At 34.0% G+C, this 13511-nt stretch overlaps 1 protein-coding gene across 10 annotated transcripts in view; it reads right to left on the bottom strand.

The window, feature by feature from the left end:
* The window catches only part of DIP2 (disco-interacting protein 2), a 146691-nt gene that overhangs the window by 80375 nt on the left and 52805 nt on the right, over positions 1-13511 (bottom strand). For 5 of the 10 annotated variants that reach the window (XM_088234798.1, XM_088234801.1, XM_088234802.1 and 2 more), the window contains exon 1: positions 4585-4865. The exons of the other annotated variants lie outside the window; for them this stretch is intronic. The gene's annotated coding sequence lies outside the window, so the exon portion shown is untranslated. Of the gene's footprint in view, positions 1-4584; positions 4866-13511 lie in introns of those variants that run through there. 10 annotated transcript variants of the gene reach the window in all.

The following is a 13511-nucleotide window of genomic DNA, read 5'->3' as shown; positions in this document are numbered from 1 at the left end:
TACCCTACCACTGTCAGAATTGGGAAAATTAGATTGAGGGTGACAGACAAATTGACTGTACTCGTATATACTAAGGTTGCTCTGACGGCGATAGGGAGGATTGAAAGCACTAAATAAAAATAATTTTAAAAAACGCGAATCCTTAGTAAACAAAAATTAAAAAAAAAAAAAAAGTTTTGCAATGCGCGGATCTGAAAATAGGCCACAAGATCTTTAAAATGCATGGGTTGGGCGGGGCTTTCAACGGGAAATAGTTCTGCGAACGCACCCCCGCCCCATACACGGGAAAAACTGAGGCCGTAACACGGGTACAATATTTCAGTTGAGATTTCGAAAACGAAAATTGTTTAGAAGAACCCTAATGACATATAAACAACAATAAAATATTTTTGGGTTAGCTAAACATCAGTTTCTCTTTTAAAAATTACATTGTTAAAACATTCAACATCTTTGTTTCCGTGCTGGGGTCATAGCTCGCAGGCCACTCGCAGTCCGCCTGCCATTAAACGACTGGCCGAAAGCCTCCCGTGAGATTCGATCGGCAAATATATAACGGTGCAAGCAACTCGAGGGTATAATATTATCGTGGATACAAAATTATGTAGGTAACAGCCGTAACCGTACTTGCTAATATATTGGTCGGTTAAGTATGATAGACTCGACAAACTCAATAATATTGTTCAAATTTATAAATAATATTTGTAACATTTAGAAAACATTACACCAAATAAAATAGGTGTTTCTGTATAAAGCCTATAAAAAAACTAAATGCAACATACAATAGTAAATAAGCATTAGCGTTCCGATGATTAGTCATCAATAACCATTCCAAATCAGGTTGTGGTAGAGCAAAGAACCCCGATTCGGATTCCGTTTATCACACTAACTTATTTTAATATTAAAATGATGCTTGAATCTATCGCTGTTATTAATATTTAAATAAAAAAATTACACGCAAAAAATTACATTTGATAGACACATAAATGTTTAAACATGTTTAGTTCGTAATACAAGTAACATAAATACAAACAAAAACATCTACGAGTATTTAAGACAATATTTTGTGTTTGTCTAAAATCCCCGCTGTGATTTGTTAATCTATTTAAGAGTTAAAGTCATTGGTAAGATTCGAAGTCAACGTAATGAAATTGGATAAATAAATGAGATACAACAATAAAATCGAGATAAGCATAGGTACTTACGTACATATTTGAATAGGTAACCTGTAAATTACGCTCCAAAGTCTAAACGCATGTTAAGTGGGCTTACATAATATCATAAAGAGTGGTAATCCCATGAGATACCGTAGGTCACAATATTTCTTTCTAACCGAGCACATATTTTATGTCACATTAGCATACGTTTATTACACAACAGAATACGTATAATAGTTTTATAGTATTGACTAAGCTTTTGTTGAAGAAAACATAAATCGAGTTATGTATTTACACGCGTAGATATTACAATATGATGATCAGAGAAACCTTGTGATTCTATTTCATGACAACACTAATCAGCGACGACACGTTAGTCGTATCATGCGACGTATGTGATAATCCGGGTAATTGAAGGTGGAGCTCTAACTTACACGAATAAGAATAAATATACGTTAAAATATCACATTAAATATCGAACACGTATCTATTGAATCCTTTACAGTAACGAGATTTATACTTTGATTACAGAAAAAAGGCCACATATTTTTATAAATTTTAAGATAATTATGGTAGTTTCTTAAAACAAACCATGTTTGTCAGACGTTATAAACGTAAATTGTATTGTGTGTATAGTTTCTTCGGTAGCCCGTTACTAACAAAATATCTTGCAAACACAAACATAATTTTGTGTCAGCCAAACCAATAAAACAATAAATTGTTGAATTATTCATGATTATGGCTCAGGGGCGCAATTCCAAATTGTAATCGACAAAGCGTCAATAGGATTTTCCACATAAAAGGGATTATAATATTTGATTGTGTCGTATTGCAAACTCGAGACGAGATCGGGACTTTTTTTTTTAATGTTTGATTTTAGTTATGTTTTTTTTTTAAATATTTGATTTAGTTATGTTTTATTTGAATCACACTTGTATTTTTATGCGGTCTCGATGCCAAATGGACTGTGGAGTCCAAAATAAATTAACTTCGGTGATTTTTCTTTACGGCTGAAATGTTACCGAAGACATCGGCCCGGTGTTCTCTGGGCCTCAAATCATCGACGATTACTTTCTTTTTTCAACACAGACAACACGAAGCATCGAGAGACACCTGGGCAAATAATATTTTATACCTAAAACCCACTTAATTGTAAAAACATAAAAAAAAATAAAAGCTTCGAACTTCGAGCTCATCAGCAGTAGAATAATAATTGGCCTCGAGTGGTCAACTAAACATAAATTTGACAGGTATGTAAAATATTTTAAAAACATAATTTAATCGGCTCGTTATATTAAATCCATTTGAATAACTCTCACTTGCGTACCGAAAAATATTAAAAGAGTGATTAAAATTAGCATACGAATTTATAAGTATTTCATAACGCTTCTATGTGTTTGGTAAACTGGTGTAATAAAAATGAGTTTTCAGCGGGTCCGAGTTTATTGAATTATTTTTATATCAATTCCGACGACAAGCGATCGGGGCATCGGGCCATCGAGCCATCGGGCGAGCTACGAAATGTTGAAATAAAGGCCTCGCTTGACTTGGCGGCGGAGAGCCAGCGTGTCCGGTATCGTGATTTACTTTAATTTTAGCCATTGTAACGTTGTAGACGTATTGTAAGAGGTAGGTACTGAAAGCATTTCATGTTTTTGTGACTCGAGAAAACGCCGATTTTACGACCATTAACAATGCGTTAGAAACTGTAAAGACATCATCGCAATGTAATAACTTATTATTACAAAAACTATTTAATGTCTTAATAGATATCTCGATAGAAACACATCTGATCTCGGCTATCGATATATTGTTAGCTGGCGTAAATATTGACACTCATAAATTTAACCTATGTTACGTTGCGCAACGTAAAATAATTCATTAAATCGATCATCAAGTCATAAAAGTACCTTATTTTTTCAATTTATATCCGTTTCTGTGTTCAGGCGAATGAAGAATACATGTCTGTGTGTAAAATAGAACTAGAACCCTGGGCATGTCTTTTCGATTAAATGACTCTTTAAAATGCTCAGGTAAAAATCCTAATAAGGAAATCAAATGGTCATAAGTCCGCCTCGTTTTGTAATGGTTGACGCGTTCACCTACCATTCTTGAGGTCCTGGGTTTGATTCCTGGCAGGGTGGACGAGAAATATTGATTTAAATGTTTTTTTGAACGGCAACATTTCATTTGATTTATTTAAAATCTACTCTATTTTCTTCCTGCCTATTTAAAACGTTCATTTCATTGGTCCTAGACTGGCACTTGAAGCGTAAGACCGATCACCTCTCATTCATATAACAGACTACGTTTGCATTCGGTTTACCAATGAAGTGCCCTATGCACTACTGGGTGCGGAAAGGGGATGATGATTTCTTTTAAAATAGCGATATATCTTGATAAAATCTAATGAAGGAGAAATTCAGTACTTGTCTATAAAGGTTTGGGCGTACTCAAAATACACCTTTGTATGATTTAACGTTGTAATTTTACCACTCCTTCGTCAGTTGTTAGTGAAAAACAACATTAAAGAAACCTGGCCGAATGTTTACACAGCGTTAGATATTTACATAAGGTAAGGTGCTAATAATTGTACTGCCTTAAGTCAATATTGGAATTAACGTATCTGCTAATCAACCAATAATGCGAACAAAAACGTTTTATAAATGGTAAATCTTTTGCTGTACAACTGGTTATTTTACGTTGAAAACCAAGGCAAACAAAATGCTACATTTGAGGGTAATTTTATATTCCTAAGACATAAATAATTCGGGTAACAATAAAGTATATTCTACTGCTTAAAGATAAAAAGGTAGGTACCTATATTGTAAACTATTGTAAACGGGCATCAAAAGTTCGAAAATAAATTTATAGGAATACAGAATTCTAGAGGGTAGAGAATTCGACCCTCGATGGGATAATAAGAGATTGCTAACGTTTATCTATAAAAATGGAATTTCCCTTCTAAAACATGTAACATTTGTACACGATTTTTCATTGTTTTTACACGTTACATAAACAATAATGTTACCGACAAATATTAGAATTTTCGTAGGGAAAATTTAAGTGAACAACATCGACAAACAACTTTACTGCCTGATTGTTACTCCAAAGTAATACTGGCTAGGGTTTTTAAGGGTGAGACTTTAAAATGACTTATTTTTATTAAGGTGGTAAGGACGACAGTATTATGTGGGTGTAACTCTGAAATGAGTGGCCGATGTAAGGAGAACTCGTGACGCAATAGTTGAAGAGCCCCGCTGCAGAGCGAAAACCAACTCGTCTGGCGCAACATCTTTAAACAAATGTCAATGGAACTAGGCGGGGAAGCGAAATAACCTGAGACAAAATTACAGTTTTTAAATAACGATGGTGTTTGAATTGTTTTAACTTTTAGACTTTCATAAGCGGTAGGCGAATTAAGATATACGTTGATTATTTCGATGATTTTTCATTCGACATTGTCACTGGGGATGGTTTCATTCGAACGCACGCTTCACTAAAGCCTACAGGGCAACTGATCACTCGCGCCCTCGTGGCGCGATGGCGGTCCCGCGGCAGCCCTGGCTAGGGACTCACTAGACTTCTGTATTCCCATTGTCCGTGCACACGTAGCAGTAGAACAGATCGTCCCGCCGATTGTCGCCGGTGAGCGCGCAATGCCGGTAAAGGTGTTTCAGGTGTGCGCAGAGCGCGGTGCGCAGGCCGACTGACAGACCGGTCCTCCGGAGTTGGCGTCTCCACCATTCCGTGTTCCTACCGCTGCCTGCCTCCGTCGCTGAACATCCCACCTGATCAGCCTTTATACGGCGCTGGTTTGGGAAACTACAGCAGAGCGAATGAAAGCGACAGTTCGGGCTAATTCGGATATTTGTATCGACCGATTGTTTATAGACAAAGCGAAGCAATAACTTAAACCCACACACCCCATTAAGTCACTAAACTTGAAAAATAATAAAAGCATCTTAATGCGGAAGATAATATACGAAGAAACCGTGTTGAAATTAGAAGCTTAGTAGTCACACGTATGAAATATGTTGATACACGCTGGAGAGAATTAAAGAGCAGAAGAGTATAAAATATGTTAAAACGATTAAACCTCGATAAATGAATTTTTTACTGATATTGATTGGCATGATGACTTCAGGGAAATGGATCTTGACCGAGCTGTTGATTCATTCCATCTCCACATTCGTAGAAGCGTTGAACTTTATGCATCGTACAAAATGCCAAGAGCCACTAAATTCACATTACAGGCTCAATTATACTAAGGTTATAAGAGAAAAACGTTAACGAAAAACTTTCTTTTTAGTTTTTATATATTAGTATAATTATATTTCTTTTTTAAGTGGGGTGTTACGGAGTAACCCCACACAAGTCTTTTTTTACAGTGTATTCAAGATCATGTAGTTAACTATAATTGGCCATATAATTATGGTTTATTTGTAATCCTGTATTTCTTTGTAATAGCTGTTGTAATCTAAAAAAAAGAAGCATAATACATGTCATTATCAAATTAGACGAATACTTGATAGTTAACTTTACCGTGTCCGAAAGTAAGAATAAAAATAAGGTAAGTATCGGAATATGTCAATCATAATTATTATTTATATTGGATTGCCTAGAAATTGTTCAATCAATAAGGTTTTATGCACCACAAAGACGTAGAAGGGAACAAATGTTGTTTCTGGAAGAAAACTGGCGAACCAACGTCAATTACAATGACGTTTTTAATAGGGTTAGGTTAGGAATATTGTTCATATTTTTTAATATGAGTAATTTACAAATCAAAAAATGTCTAGAATCTTACTTTTTAGTTTAAATTTACGTTAATTACATTTGGTTTTCTTTTAATATACAATAGTATTTTGTATCTAATCTTTACTTTAATTTTGTCCTGCAATTGTATTTGGTCAATAAAAAATATGTAATTTGCTTGTTTTACATCACGTGTACCAATGTAGTAGGTAAATTTAATTTTGTATTTATGAGTACAATAAAAAGCGGTAAGCCGTGTAAAAAAAATACTTATATTTATAAATAAAACGGTAGCACGTGTTTTAAAAAGTGTTTGGCGTATATTTCATCAAAAATTTAATCTAATAAATATGATTGACGTTGTTTACGGAAATCGAAGCTTACAAAGTGGTATAGACATACAGACAGCCTGGAAACTAACATAAATACCCAATTCGATCTCGAGCTTTTGAGCGAGAAGATCGATACTAAGTCTAATCAAATAAAATGAGAGGAATTCCTACTTCCTACAATTAGACCACAACATGTCCGTCCTATCCTTCACGCTCCGAGTGAAACACGATATTATGAAAAGAAAAATATTTACGCTCGGTCTGCCTTCTTTTTAGCAGCACAAAAAACGACCATTATTAAATTAAGGATCTTCATAGTTGAAATTCCAGTGAAACCAACATCGCTAACGTGGTAAATAAAATTTGGATACTGGGTACGTATCGCCGACCGAAATTTGAAATGGTGTGAGGGACAAAGAGAAAAGAATGTTTAAAAAAACGTATCTCTTATTTTTGCCGATGTATAAATACCAATATGCCGACTGCAATATTTATATACCATTGAATGGTGTTACGTAAATAAAAGCATTTATCGATACTATTTCTGGCCGATTATCTTTATTTCCCATTCTTCCCTTGACCCATCCTTATGGTACCTACCTAACATCAAGATGGAAGAAATTCAAAATTAGAAGATTCGGATTAAAAACAAAAACAGAACCACATTTTTGACTTCACATAAAATCTGATAAAGTGGTTGGGATCGTCGCGCGCCGTGGACATTGTTACATTTTATAGTGCATTTTGTCATCCGGTGCGCGAAATTGAAGAACATTCAGATCATATTAAAGGTAGGTATCCATTCCATGTTCCTATCCTTTCTTCAAATATTTCCCTATCACAAAACTGAATGAAATTCGTTTTTCATTTACAGTCCGCCTTTTCGTTAACAATTGGCGCCAAAAGTGTAAGATCATCCAATCCAATCATCTTGCCTACATGTATATAACAAATGATGGCTGATACGCTTGAATAAAAAGGATATTATTCAACTTCAACAGTGATTAAATTATATATAAAATATTATTTTATGGTGGCTTGTTGGGAATCGAACCCAGGACCTCGTACGAATGGTAGTTAATCACAGTAGACGAGGGGGGGGTGGATTTGTGCAGTTCCTTAATAATAAAAAAATCAGGTTGTGGTTCCGTGGCTGGTGACACGGACTCACGGATCAGGGGTCTAATATTCGAACCTCACTCCGGCCCAACTTGATTCCAACTTATTAATAGTGAGTTACTTACAACACGTTGAAAATGCACCACAAAATGGATATATTTGGGTAAATCACAAGACCGCCAGTATTTAAAAAAAATATATATATAGATTAGGTTCCGCGGTAGTGTTGGACTAGCGGATCAGAGTATCGAGGTTCATATCCTGTTCTATTACAACTTAAAATCTATTTTCTATGGTAGTTATCTGTAGCACGTCGGTAATTTAGTGGAAAATGGCACCAAAATTGAAATATAATATAAATAAGTAAAATATAATAATTAAAGAGACGTTACACATCAATAATTCACACGATTTTTATAGAGTTATGTTAAATAGTCTGTGTCCGGGCGGATAAAGAATATAGTTGTGTGTGAAACAAAACCAGAATCCTAGGCGAGTCTTTTTGACTCAAAGGCTGCTCTCAGGTAAAAATCCTGAGAAAGGAAATCGAGTGGAGAAACGTCCGCCTCGAAGTGTAGAGGTTGGCGCGTTCGCCTAACGCGCTTAAGGTCCCGGGTTCGATTCCCGGTAGGGTTGACATAAAACATTCTTTGAAATGAGGTTTTCCCATGAAGTATGTAATCGTCCTTGAACCTGAAGCGTAAGACTTTAATCTTTAAGAAAACCTTGCCTTCGTGCAATAGATGATCGAAAAACGCTGCGTAAGATCTAACAATGCAGTGCCATATGCACCACCGGGTGCGGATAAGGATTTATAGTAACATCGATTAACGTATTATTGGTTATTGTTAAATAAAAACGATTTGAATCGGGAAAATAATTGACGCGTTCAACGATAAATGTTAGTAAATTTAATATACAAAAAAAAATTACAAAACAATAATAGCAGACGTAGACGTGCGATCACAAATGGCTATAAACCGATTTATCGATTTTGTTAACTCAAATTATCCAACGGAAAATTGAAATATTTGTATGAAATTATAGTAGCTTGTAACGAAGGTAACTAAAAAAGTATACAAGTACCTATACCAATTTTCGTACGGCAAATTCAAATTTACAAAATTAATAAACCTGAAGATAGATAATCTCATTTATGACCGCACGCCTGAAGACTTCTAATGAGATATTCCGTAGTAATAATGTATAGCCAAAAGCTGTTATTAGTTGAGTGGAAAAGAGAAAAAAGGTCACAAATAATTGAGAAATTCTAGCACCGTTCAACATACAAATGTGTATATCCTTTTATTAATACTTGATTCAAAGGTTCAAGTAATGGTATTCATGGTAACTTAAGAATAATGAGAAGACATTGGCAGACGTGTATTAAAAATAAACGTATTTTGTTTAAGCATTATTTACCTTTCGGAAACACACATAATCAACTTTAAGTACCACTTATATTTATTCTCTCGGCGTCCAGGCGGACGAAGAATACAATCCGCGAGTGAAATAGAACCAGAACCCTGTAAGAGTGTTTTTACCTCGATACCTGATGTCAGATAAATGTCGTGAATGAGGAAATCGAGTGGAGATACGTCCACCTCGTTGTGTAGTGATTGGCGGGTTCGCCTACCATTTTGAGGTCCTGGGTTCGATTTCTGACAGGGTGGACGTGAAAAACTGGTTTTAAAAGGTTGTTTTAACTGCGATATTGCATTGTTCCTGGACTGTGGCATCAGAAGTGAAGGACTGATCACCTTACCTTCATGTAACAGAAGATCGAAATTTAGTCTACTAATGCACTGGGTACGGAAAGGGGAATGATGATAGATATAACTGGCTTACCTACACTATTGCATGTTTTTTTTACGTGTACTACTACTACTACCATCACGCCATTTCCCCGTAGGGGTAGGCAGAGAGAATGGACCGCCACACACGTCTATCCTGGCATACAATCCTAGCCTCTTCCACATTCATACATCTTGACATACATGCCCTTCGGTTCTGTCTGCTTTTGACATGACCAGACTTAAGATTTTGGTTTATCTGATCATGCCACGTCTTCCTTGGTCGTCCTCGTCTAACGTTGCCGTTCATGTTTGCCATATATACTTGTTTTACCATTCTCTCGTCGTCCATTCGTTCTACGTGACCAAACCATCTCAGAGACCCTTTCTTAATCTTATCAATTATACTTGTCTCAGATTTACACTCTCGCCTGATTTCATCATTCGTAACCCTGTCATACATTGATTTCCCACACATTCGTCTAAGAAATCGCATTTCAACCGCGTTCACTCGGCTTTCATCCTTCCTCTGCCAGTTCCATGTTTCACTTCCATACATAAGTGTTGGGACTAAAACTCCGTTTACGTGTACTGATTTTTGAATAACTGACGCATCTTCAAAGCAAATATCAACGGAATTAAAATTGAACGGTAAATAACTAAAACAAACATGGAGATATTAATCACAAATAGTACATCCGATAAAACAGAGTGATAACTAAAAAAAACAGAGTTTCCAGGAGAGCAAACAAAGCTAAATGAACACGTTATCTAACCATGTATTTTTCATACAGTTTTATTGTTTTTCTTTTTATATTTTAAAGTAATGCCAATGTGTCATACATAATTTTTTATTTCAACTATTATAAACACTCGGATTTAGGAGACGTATTTCAGTTGCAATTTCAACCATATAAACAATTACTAAGAAACATATCAGCGCTACAATATAAAATAATCAATATTTTAACCAAGTTCTTAGTAAGTACAAAATGTTTTATGTTACCACCATTTATTATACAGCGTATTTTCTATTATTACTATTATATTACTGATTCTTTAGTGCAACCATATTACATATTTATATATTTTTTGTTCTTTTTTCACTTTCTTTTTCTTGAAAGTTACCTTTATTTTGTAAATTTAAGTTTATTTTTTATATTCTCTAATCGTTAGTTTTTTTTCTTGTGTATCTTTTGATATGCGAAATACAATAATATGTAAAAGGTACTTGTACCGTGAACTTGAGAAAAATAAAATAAATAAAAATTTACTTAGATTTGTCTTTGAAAATAAAATAACATTTTTTATAAAACACCACGATTGTCATTAAAAAAATATGACACAGAACAGTGGCGTTTAAATAAGTGTTGGTGTAAGCTTAGAGTATATACATGTAAGTTTGTCAAACATCCATCACGCGGGTAAATCGTTAAGCTAGAAATGTGACAATTTTTTAGCATACTCGTATGAGTTTTTTTTCAATAACTTTTTCCGTAAAGTTTTTAAAGTAACGTATCTATTTTATTGCATGTGCGAAATATACATTTAAAAAAAAGGAAAAATTAACGCTACTCGGCCTACAAGTTGAATCACGAGTTGATCGTTATTAGTATTGTTATAATTGATAACTATTCTATAGGTACGAAACACTTAACGATTAATCAAACCAAATATTGATTGAGGCTTTATTATAACAAATATTGATTGAGGCTTTATTATTGCATTCCCTTTAAAATTCTGAAAAAGTTCATTTATAATCCCAACATTTTGGAGCGCGCAATATTACATGCACCGAACGACTGACTACCCAAGAGCTAGGCAACACAGACCATTTGTTCTTCCTGAATGCAGGACCAACTTCCCATTGATGATGCCTGTAGGGGGATTACTAATCATCTGTTGAAAAGCCTACCGAGAGAGGTGGACCTTTTCTATGATGGGTTTACCAGTTTAAGACTCTTCCTATCTAACTATGTACCGTAATGTGTATTTGTGATTTAGTTATCCTTGAACAATGTTTTGAGTATGTCCGAATGTTTGCAGACCGGCTGGATTTCCTCCAGAGGGAATTAGTTTTATCTAAATTTGTTGCAACAGAGAGGGAAAACATTTTTAAGAATGGAATACGGAAGTCTAGGCATTTACAGGGCTTATGACCTTGCATTGGCTGGTTTAGTAGGTGAATTGGTTTAGCCGGATAAATCTCACCCACACGATAAAAGTTTCAGCTCTTTTACTTCACAAAATTCAACAGATGGAAGAGTTAAGGAAATGGAATGTTAAAACATAGGTAGAATGGTGAATGTTACACAGGATGTAAAGTGGCCACTTAAACTAGCCAATGACAAGTCATAAGCCCTGTAAATGCCTAGACCGCCATATTCTATTCTCAAAAATGTTTTCCCTCTCTTTTGCAACAAATTTAGTTGTCTTTGTATTAAAGTTTTGATGAACGACAAGTTGTACCTTAAATGATATACCTATTGTGATTTTTACTGGAGAGTAACCATCGAGCCAAAAACACTCCAGGGTTCTGGATGTATTTCACACACTGAACTGTATTATTATTCCTAAGGTAAAAATACAGCGATATGAACTCGTTGTAGCAATTAAGGAAGACACGCAATCTCTGATATAACTATTAATCAAACGAAAATGACTGCTACACGAAAATGATGAATGCAGAGATGAGAATATAAACATAAGTTAAATGAAATAAATCAAACTACTTTGTTTTTAACCACAAATTTTTATTTATTTATATTTTTTTACCGACCGGTTTCAAAGCAACCAAGTTCTTCGTCAAGGTTTACGTTACTAATGTTACTTTACTAACTAATAATTAGTTACGTAAACCTTGACGAAGAAGCTTGTTTGCTTTGAAACCGGTAGGTGAAAAAATATAAATAAATAAAAATTAGTGGTTTGATTTATTTTATTATAATGAATAACCACAAAGTTAGTGCTTTAAATATAAAATAAATAAATTAAATGGTTTAATGGTTGCTTTACCACGCAACTACAGGTTCGACACATTTCACAAGTATCGTTCAAATCCACACGACACGGTAAAATTAGGGTAGTAGGATATTTACTTATTGTATTTTTCTTTCATTTTATTTATTGAGTTTCTACTCTCAGGTAAAAAACTTGCAACGGGAAATCGAGAAGATTACTGGTAAGTGCGTGAACCTGCAATAAAACCTGCTTTAATACCTCCCGTGATATAATTAAAAAAATAAATATTATACGATAAAAAACAATAAAAATTAAGAGTTCTTTGAATTTAGTGATGCGAATATTGAATTAATAATAATAATTATTATTGTGGATATAACCGATTATGAAAGATGGCGATTTTTCATAGTTATTAGTATTAGTATTGTTCTGTTGAACATTTTTGAAAGAATTGCGTTGTTTAATTTTAAACTTTTTCGAGTGCCATTATTCATGTATTTACATAATATAATATTTTAATTATCGCCTTTAACAAGTTGACAAATTCCGTATTTATTAATTTTAACTCCTGTTTTTGCAATGTATGGAGGATCTTTGTTTCGGGTCCCGACTAGCTAGGAATTTCCTGCGTTTAAGAAGGACATTTTATGTTATGTGTTTCTTCATTGGATAAAACAATTCAAACCAATATTAATAATAATTGTACAAGATACATAAATTACAATATATATAAATAATGCGAAAATAACAAGACATAATTAAAACAGACAAAAAAACAATACAGGATATCATAGGTCAATAATAATAATACTAAACATAACTATTGAATCATGTTTGTTCAATCACCTAAATAATTTATTCAGACGTGCATTTAATAATGTAAGTTGTAATTTGGTTAGAGAAAGGTTTATCGAAAGATTCGGCTATTAATCGAGTATGAGCATAATTATGAAGTATGTAAAATGGACACTCTTTCCACTAACGTGCAGTTTGGTTTTCTCCACGAAAAGTTTATTTTCGTATGCACCAGCTGTCGTCCAAGAAAGTTTGGGTGAGAATAAAAGTGATTACAATAATTATTAAGTCATTCTTTTGATATCGCGTTTATTTAATTAATTTATTTATGTAAATTGTACAACGATACAATCGGCATGACGATATTGAAGATACACAACTACAAGAAGTCATACACGCTACACACACGTACATTATATCGTAAAGAATAATGTTAAGAATTTACAAAAAATTAAAAAATATTACATTTTAAAGTAAGGTATAGAGCATAAACTAACATATAATTTTCACGATGAATGTGGTTGAATTCTGTGCTGATAATTTGACTAGTTACCAATTATATAAATCACTTTAATTTCAAATGCCTTCACTCGGTAATA

This window comes from Micrasema longulum, unplaced genomic scaffold (genome assembly GCF_059751315.1).
Source record: "Micrasema longulum isolate JH-2025_06_02 unplaced genomic scaffold, ASM5975131v1 h1tg001290l, whole genome shotgun sequence".
Classification (NCBI taxonomy): domain Eukaryota; kingdom Metazoa; phylum Arthropoda; class Insecta; order Trichoptera; family Brachycentridae; genus Micrasema; species Micrasema longulum.
This window is presented reverse-complemented; position numbering and strand designations above follow the sequence as displayed.